The sequence below is a fragment of the Myxine glutinosa genome, chromosome 1 (assembly GCF_964187855.1).
Source record: "Myxine glutinosa chromosome 1, kmMyxGlut1.1, whole genome shotgun sequence".
Taxonomy (NCBI): Eukaryota; Metazoa; Chordata; class Myxini; order Myxiniformes; family Myxinidae; genus Myxine; species Myxine glutinosa.
The window spans coordinates 437,556,922-437,566,062 of record NC_136261.1 but is presented as its reverse complement, the minus strand read 5'-3'; positions in this window follow the sequence as shown (position 1 = coordinate 437,566,062).

Below are 9,141 nucleotides of genomic sequence, written 5' to 3'. Positions count from 1 at the left end.
TGATCTGTGTTAGGAATTGCTGAAATGTGTCCGGGCGTCTTTGAGAGTTCATTAATAAATAGATGTGTATCATAATTAGCGTTGTTATGAAGAAAGACAGGAATGAAAGAGGGGAGTTTATAATTAATATTACACCTTTGATGAGCCGGACCTCTATATTTACCAGTAAGATGGCAATGATCTCTAACCTTTAAACCTTCATCAATTTTCTTCTCACAAATATGGCAGATGCTATTCGGATGCTCAAATTCAGCTTCTTCTTCTTTTGTTAGAGGGTTCATTGGTTTATTGGTTTCTCTCATTATCTTGGATAACCGAACACAGTCTTTTTCTAATCGTCGGACAAACTCTTCTGAAGCATTTGAACCTCTATACTCCTCTAACTTGTTATATTGATCACCAAAAGATGATTTTATATAATAACAGAAACCACAAGGAATATGTTTTTGATATTTGTTTGTGTATGGTTCTTTTGGATCTGGAGAAGTAGTATCAATTTTTTCGAGGATACTTTCAAAATCAGCATATATTACAAATGGATGTTTCATCGTTTTATTTTCATCTTTGAATGAGATCTTTGAGCCTTCTTTAGGCATATTGATTACTGTTGATTTATGTTCACTGCAATACTCTAAGTGTTTATCTAATCTTTCTTGTGTATGGAAGAAGTTAAGACAACGCAAACAAACAAATATTTTATTTGTCCTTTCACATACTTGTGTACGAACCAATTTAGAAAGATCTTTGATGTATACATAATGCGAATTTCCCTCCGAATTAAAATAAAGTAGATTAACATGACAAGATTTATGATCATCAGTAAGTTTCAGAACCTGAATGTTGTTTGTTTCTGTTAGACCATAAACATTAACTGATAAATTATTCATCTTTTCAAATTTAGGAATATCATTTAAAGCCATAGGAAACTTTAGATCTTTCATATTTAATGTATTCTCATATTTTTTATAATTACTAACTCGTTTAACATGATTAACAGCAGGATGTAAATGTGCCAAGCATGACCAGAGAAAACATTTATTGTCTTCATTGAGGATATTGATAACTGCTTTTTTATTTTTAATAACACTAGGAAAATCAATGTAAGAAGAAGCTTTTAGAGGATTTGATTTAAGAACATGAATATCAATAAATAGTATCTCATCTATATTCCATCCACTTCCAGTAATAGTATGCTCAAGTTTTTGTTCTTGTTTAATCAGTTACCCATAGACTCCTGATGTTTTGAAATCTTGATATGAATATATAAAGTGGTTCTTGGTTCTCATGTAAGCTTCAGTGAAAACAGTACCATCGATTAGATCTACTTTTGAGTTTTTCATTTTAATACCCAGAAAGAACTTGATTGGTTTCAACTCAATAAGATTATTTTCAATAAAATCTCGGACAGAGGGTTTGATGATTTCCACAGCTTCAACAATTGAAGGGGGGCCAGGAGGTTTAAAGTCAAATATGCATATTCTGATATGTCCTTTGTAAGCACCATCAGTGATCCTAGTAGTAAACACTTTTGACAAGTGTTTGTATGTTTTGAGATGTGCTTTGAAACCCTTCTTGAGAACTGTTATTTTACAGAGACTACAATGTTGTTTTTTAGGTGGAGCAGGTGGTAGTGTCTTGCGTATATGTTTTTGTGTTTTATAATGTTTATTAATATGTTTATAGTTCTGTTCACAACTCTCACAATAAGTAGAACCCATAGTATTTATATAGTAAAAAAACTTCACTATGTTGTCTTTTGGGTGGAGCAGGAGGTAGTGTCTTGCATATATGTTTTTATGTTTTATAATGTTTATTAATATGTTTTTAGTTCTGTTCACAACTCTCACAATAGGTATAACCCATAGTATTTATATAGTAAAAAACTTTGCTACGTACTAGTTATCTTTTACTTAAAATAAAACACCTTTTGAGCTTATCAGCTCCGTTTTATATATCACTATACTTAAACTAAAACATGAAAAATTGAAAACAAGAGTCAGGAAACTCAATAAAATTTGGGACAACATATTCATATGATTCTTGGTTAGGATGTGATATCTCTAACTAGTCTTCTTCATATCCTTATCACAAAGATCACAATGTTCCATCTCTTCTTCTTTATAACCGTTAAGAACATTATCTAAATGATGCTTTGTTTGTTCATGTATCCTTTTACTAAATACTCTAATTAGCTTATTACAAGGCTCACATCTCATCATATTTTTTTACTCATCAGATGTATTGATAGCATGTTTAATGGTCCAAACATGAGCATCATATCGATTGTACTGTTTATCACAGGCGGAACAATAACCAGATCTCATGTTATTTATATAGTGGAAAAACTTCAAAAGAGAATAGTAAGACAGAAGAATTGTAAACTTTTTAAACCTACTTTAAAAGTGAATAAATTTTTTTTGAAGATAGGTCAAGAGACCGGTAAATTTTTGAACTGAGACTACTACATTTTCGAACTGTGAATAGTGAATTTTTGAATATAGGCCAAGAGTCCAGTAAATTTTTGTACTGAGACTGGGAAATTTTTGAACTGTGAATAATAAATTTTTGAATATAGGTCAAGAGACCAGGAAATTTTTGAACTGTGAATAATAAATTTTTGAATACAAGTGATACAAGAAAATACAAGGTTATATTGGAAAATACAAACATTGGAAGGTACTACCTAGGTACTACCAACTACCCACACTGATGAATATGGGATAAGATCCAATGTTTAGTTGGTAGTGGTAGTACTAGTTGGCATTCCAAGAAACTTTAAAATCTGACGATGTTTATGTATATACTAAACATTGGATCTTATCCCATATTCATCAGTGTGGGTAGTTGGACATAGTTTAAGTATTGTTGCGGATATGAGGATTGTATTTTTTTTATTGTCTGTATTGTATTGGAAATTGCTGTGTAACATTGTTGATTATGGCCCCTCCTGCCTCCAGAGTTGTGTAAAGGTAAAAAGGGCGTCCCGGTAGTTAATTCCATGAAACACCACATTGAAGGACACGATAAAACCCTTGTTCAGTAGCTTATATCTTTATTATGTGTTTTAGGGTAAGGCCTTGTCTTCCATTAAAATAATACTCCATTGCACCGAATCAATTAAGAATAGCTCCCCTTCAATAATTCCATTTCCCAGCCAAACTCTCAATCTGTGGGTAAAGCAGTTCACAAGCGTGGGGTGCACGCCCTCTCATTTCGCTGCTATAGTGAATATGTGCTCCATGCTCTGTTTGAACAGGAGGGGCGGGGTCGCCAGGAAGAGGCAAGCCAAGGGCGCACCACGAAGGGCGGGGCTGTTCAGCCCCATGCCCAAATAAGGAAACAAGCCCGTGGCTCGCCACGAGGGGCGTGCCGTCGGCGCCATACCCAAATGAGGAGACAAGCCCGTGGGATTGCCATACAAGGTCACAAAACAGAGCACGGGGGGGGCGGGGGGGCAGTACCGAAACCGAGGAGGGCGTGTCACACCCGCGCTAAAGGTATGCGAGAAGGGTGCGACGATCGCTGGGAAAAAGATACACCAGAGATACGGCAGATGAGTCCAGGTGCGTAAGAGGGTTGGCAGTCCACCGGGAGAGAGTTCAGAGTTGCACCGGAGTTGCGTGAGAGATAAGAAAAGCCTTTGACAAAGAGCCGCTTCAACCAGCCCCGTTTCAACCAGCCGAGTGACCCTGCCGGCGTGCGCTGTAAAGCCGAATACAAGGAGCTGCTGGCTCCTCGCTTCCCGCCCAGAGTGGACCTGCTCGCTGTGCCCTGTGATTCCACCTGCTCATCCCTCCAAACGATTCCTAACCTTCCATCCTTTTGCGTACGTGAGTTTGTTTTGTTTGTTCTGTCCATGGGTATTTAATTAAGCTTGTATGAGGAATTCACTGTGTCTCTAAAAAGCTTCTGTATATTATTTTCTTATCTTTCCTTCTCCTTGGTTATTTTGAGCCTGTAAATAGTAATAAATAGTAATCATATTTCCAAACCTTTCTTTGCCTTCGTCTTCCTTTTCTTCACATCCATGTCGTCTTAGTCTTTTCCCTATTGAATAGCGGTGGCGCGATACGGCCAACGTCTGGGTGAATCGGGTGAGTTGGGAAAAAACTGTTAGGTCGCGGAGCCTCCGCTCGGCAAACATACCATCCTTAACCGCGTACCGTAACAGTATACTATTGATTAATGATGACAATAATTAAATATAACCTCTAGTCGTAGTCAACGTGTGACCCTGAATGGGTTTCTCTCATCTCCTCTTCCTGTTCAGGCTGGAGTTCCCCAAGGCAGTGTTCTGAGCCCTGTGCTTTTTCTGGTCTTCATCAATGATCTCCCCGACTCTCTTGAAAATCCTCTCTATCTCTTTGCTGATGACTCTACTCTCTGTCGCTCCATTCTTCATCCCTCAGATCGACAGTCTGCAGCCTCCTCACTCTCTGCAGACCTGGAGAGAATCACAGACTGGGCAAACAAGTGGAACATGTCTTTCAATCCTGACAAATCTCACACTCTTACAATGTCTCTCCGAAAAGACCGACTGGACAACCCTCCCATCTACTTTCTGAATAATCCTCTCCAAGAAGTTCTGTCACTCAAACTTTTGGGTCTCACTATCTGCCATGATCTTTCCTGGGAAAACCACATTTCAAATCTGGCCGCCAAAGCCAGTCGCCGACTGGGCATCCTCCGTCGTGCGAAGTCCTTCCTTGGCACACCTGAGCTCCTCACCACGTACAAGGCTTTCATCCGCAGCTCAATGGAATACTGCTCTCCCCTCTGGGCTGGTGCTCCTGCCTCACAACTAGCTCGTCTTCACGCTGTTGAAAGCAAAGCATTCAGAATCATTGGAATCTCCCGCGATGAAGCTAACTCCAAGGGCCTTTCACTCACTCACCGCAGGCAGGTTGGTGGTCTTTCCGTCTTCTACCAACTCCTCTCTGGCCTTGCCCCCCCCAGCTCTCTCTGGGCTCTGTCCCGCAAATATTCCTACAGGTCGCACAAGATCTGCCTGCAACCCTCTTATGGTTAAACTGCCAAAATCAAGACTCTCTGCTCACCTTCACTCCTTCATTCCTCTTTTCTCCCGCCCCTGGAACAAACTCCCTCACTCTCTTCAATCCCACTCCACCCTCCAGGTCTTTAAAACAGCTGTTCACCACCATCTCTTATCTTCCCCCATCCAAAACCTTGATCTTTTCTATCCCCGATAATTTCACCCCAATTCCACTTTTTGAAATACCAACTTCTGACCTGGAAGTCCTTGGTGTCCTTGTGTTTTATACTTCTCCCACCCCCCACCCCCCCACCCCTTCCCATGCCTCCTCCCCCCGAGCCCCCTCCCTCCCACACATCTCCCTGCTCTCAAATGTTGTGTGCTCTCAAGTGTTTGTGTGCTTCCCATTCTCTTGTCTTCCGCTCCCTCTTTTTATATATTTTGTTTGTCTGGTTGATTTGTTTGTGAAGTAAATGTCAGCTCTTTCACGAGCCTCGATTCAGTATACACAAAAAAAAAAAGAAAAAAAAAAGAAGTATGTGAAAGGACAAATAAAATATTTGTTTGTTTGCGTTGTCTTAACTTCTTCCATACACAAGAAAGATTAGATAAACACTTAGAGTATTGTAGTGAACATAAATCAACAGTATTCAATATGCCTAAAGAAGGCTCAAAGATCTCATTCAAAGATGAAAATAAAACGATGAAACATCCATTTGTAATATATGCTGATTTTGAAAGTATTCTCGAAAAAATTGATACCACTTCTCCAGATCCAAAAGAACCATACACAAACAAATATCAAAAACATATTCCTTGTGGTTTCTGTTATTATATAAAATCATCTGTTGGTGATCAATATAACAAGTTAGAGGAGTATAAAGGTTCAAATGCTTCAGAAGAGTTTGTCCGACGATTAGAAAAAGACTGTGTTCGGTTATCCAAGATAATGAGAGAAACCAATAAACCAATGAACCCTCTAACAAAAGAAGAAGAAGCTGAATTTGAGCATCCGAATAGCATCTGCCATATTTGTGAGAAGAAAATTGATGAAGGTTTAAAGGTTAGAGATCATTGCCATCTTATTGGTAAATATAGAGGTCCGGCTCATCAAAGTTGTAATATTAATTATAAACTCCCCTCTTTCATTCCCGTCTTTCTTCATAACAACGCTAATTATGATACACATCTATTTATTAATGAACTCTCAAAGACGCCCGGACACATTTCAGCAATTCCTAACACAGATCAGAAATACATTTCATTCTCGAAATCAATTCATACATCTCCTATTACGCAGATCAGATTTCTTGATACATTTAAATTCATGGCAAGTCCATTGGCTAACTTAGTTCAAAATCTAAAAGAGTTTCCATGTTTAAAAGAACACTTTAAAGATATAGATTTACTAGCACAAAAGGGAATTTATCCCTATGACTATATGGACTCATTTGAGAGATTGAATGAAACACAACTTCCTTCAAAAGAAAATTTCTATAACATACTAAATAATTCAAATATTTCAGATGATGATTATAAACATGCTCAAAATGTTTGGGAAAAATATAATATAAAGAATCTTGGTGAGTATCATGATCTCTATCTGAAAACTGATGTCCTTCTTCTAGCTGATGTGTTTGAGGCTTTCAGAATAATCTGTCATTCTGGATATGGATTGGATCCTGCTCACTATTACACTGCTCCTGGATTGGCTTGGAGTGCTATGTTAAAGATGACTAAACAAGAGTTGGATTTGATAACTGACGTTGACATGTTGTTGATGATTGAAAAGGCAAATAGAGGAGGAATTTCACAAGTATGTAGTAAAAGGTATACTAAAGCAAATAACAAATATCTTCATGATTATAATCCTAAGAAAGAGAGTTCTTACTTGATGTACTATGACGCAAATAACTTGTATGGGTGGGCAATGTCTCAGGCTCTTCCATATGGTGGATTGAAATGGGTAAAAGAAAAGAATTTCAACAAAGTCTTTGAGGATCTATGTTCCTATTCACAAGCTGAATTAGATGATTTAAAGGTCGGTTATTATTTTGAGGTTGATTTGAAATATCCGGAGGAACTCCATGATCTTCATGAAGATCTTCCATTCGCATGTGAGAAAGAAAGTCCAAAGAAAGAGTGGTTAAGTGATTATCAACGATCATTCAATATAAAGGGTAAAGCATTAGAGAAACTTCTTACTACCTTGTATGATAAGAAAAATTATGTAATTCATCAGAGGAATTTAAGACAATGTATTTCAGAGGGTCTCTGTGTTGAAAAGATACATAGGATTCTCAAGTTTAATCAGAGTCATTGGTTGAAAAAGTATATTGATTTTAACACACAATGTAGGATTGAATCAAAGAATAATTTTGAGAAAGACTTTTATAAGCTCATGAACAACAGCGTATTCGGAAAAACGATGGAGAATGTTAGAAATAGACAAAATATCAGACTATCAACATCATGGAAACAAGCATCAAAATTAATTAATAAACCTAGTTTTATGAGAGAAGAAGTTTTTTCAGAAAACTTTTGCGCGATACATTTGATGAGAGAAAGTGTTGAGATGAACAAACCTATTTACATTGGTACCTCAATACTTGATTTATCAAAGTCTTTGATGTACGACTACCTTTACAATAACTTGAAGAAAAGATACAAAGATGATATAACTCTACTTTATATGGATACAGATAGTTTTATTGTAAAAATTAATACAGATGATGTTTATTCAGACATGAAAAAGGACATCGATACCTATGATACAAGTGATTACAATGATAAGAGTGAGTTGTACTCTTCTAAAAATAAAAAGGTGATTGGAAAGTTTAAGGATGAATTAGGAGGAAATGTTATGAGTGAATTTGTGGCATTGAGGTCAAAGGCTTATGCTTATAAATACATTGTGAATAACGTTGAAAAGACTGTCAAGAAGTTAAAAGGTATAAAGAAAAATGTTATTAAAGAAACAATAAACTTTGAAAATTATTATAATTGTTTAACATCAAAGAATGAAGAGTTTAGAAAGATTAATGGAATAAGAAGTTATAAACATCAATTATATTCAGAAGAGACAAATAAGAAAGCATTGGGGGCTTTTGATGATGAGGTTTATTTTAGAAAATGGATTGATAGTCTCCCTTATGGTTATATACATACATAAGTATAAGTATAAGAGATATATATATTAGTCATAATATAAGTATAAGAGATATATATAAGTATAAGTATAAGAGATAAGTTCAAAAGGGGGGTTAGGGATTTTAAGGGGCTACCGCCGCCCTTTTCCTTAACAACCAAACTAAAGGGGGCTTTAATTTAAAAATGGTGGAGACAAGCAATGTTAAAGTATATTAGATGTAGGATCATAGAATGTGAGTGGCCTACTAAAAGGTTAAAAGGTCTATAAGGTCAGAAGGATCATATTTTCATATAGAAGAATCATATTTTCATACAGAATCATAGTTTCATACAACTCATATTTTCATATAGAAGGACCGTATTTTCAAACAGAATCATAGATTTATAATGCTGGAAGGATCATAGATTCCCATTTCTATCTCTCTTTTATACATTACAACATCTCTTTTCCCCATCTCCATTTCCATCTCTCTTAATGTGGGTCCAAAAATTTTCCACACACTTACTAATACCAGTGTCTCTTGATCTGAACACGAAAATTTACTATTCTTCCTATTTACTACTCTCTTGAATTTGAAAATTCGCTATTCCTCCTATTCATTAGTCTCAGTTCGAAAACTTAATACTAGTGTCTCTTGACTTGTATTCAAAAATTCACTAGTCTCAGTTCAAAAATTTATTATTCACTTTTAAAGTAGGTTTAAAAAGTTTACAATTTAGTCTAGTAGGAAGACTAGGTCCCCCTGCACCCCCGGAGATATACTTCTAATCAGTGTTTCTAGATTGGAAAAAATGTGTAGAAAATGACTAGCTATGGCCCCAAGCTGAAAAAATGTCCCACATACCATTTTTATGCAAATTACTGCTGCCATTATCAAAAAAACGATTTTTGACATATCTCAGCCAATATTGCAGATAATTGAAAAATGAAGGTGTCTAGACCCATGTTTTGAAGGGCATAGATCATGATAGAACTATTCATAACATGATTACATGTG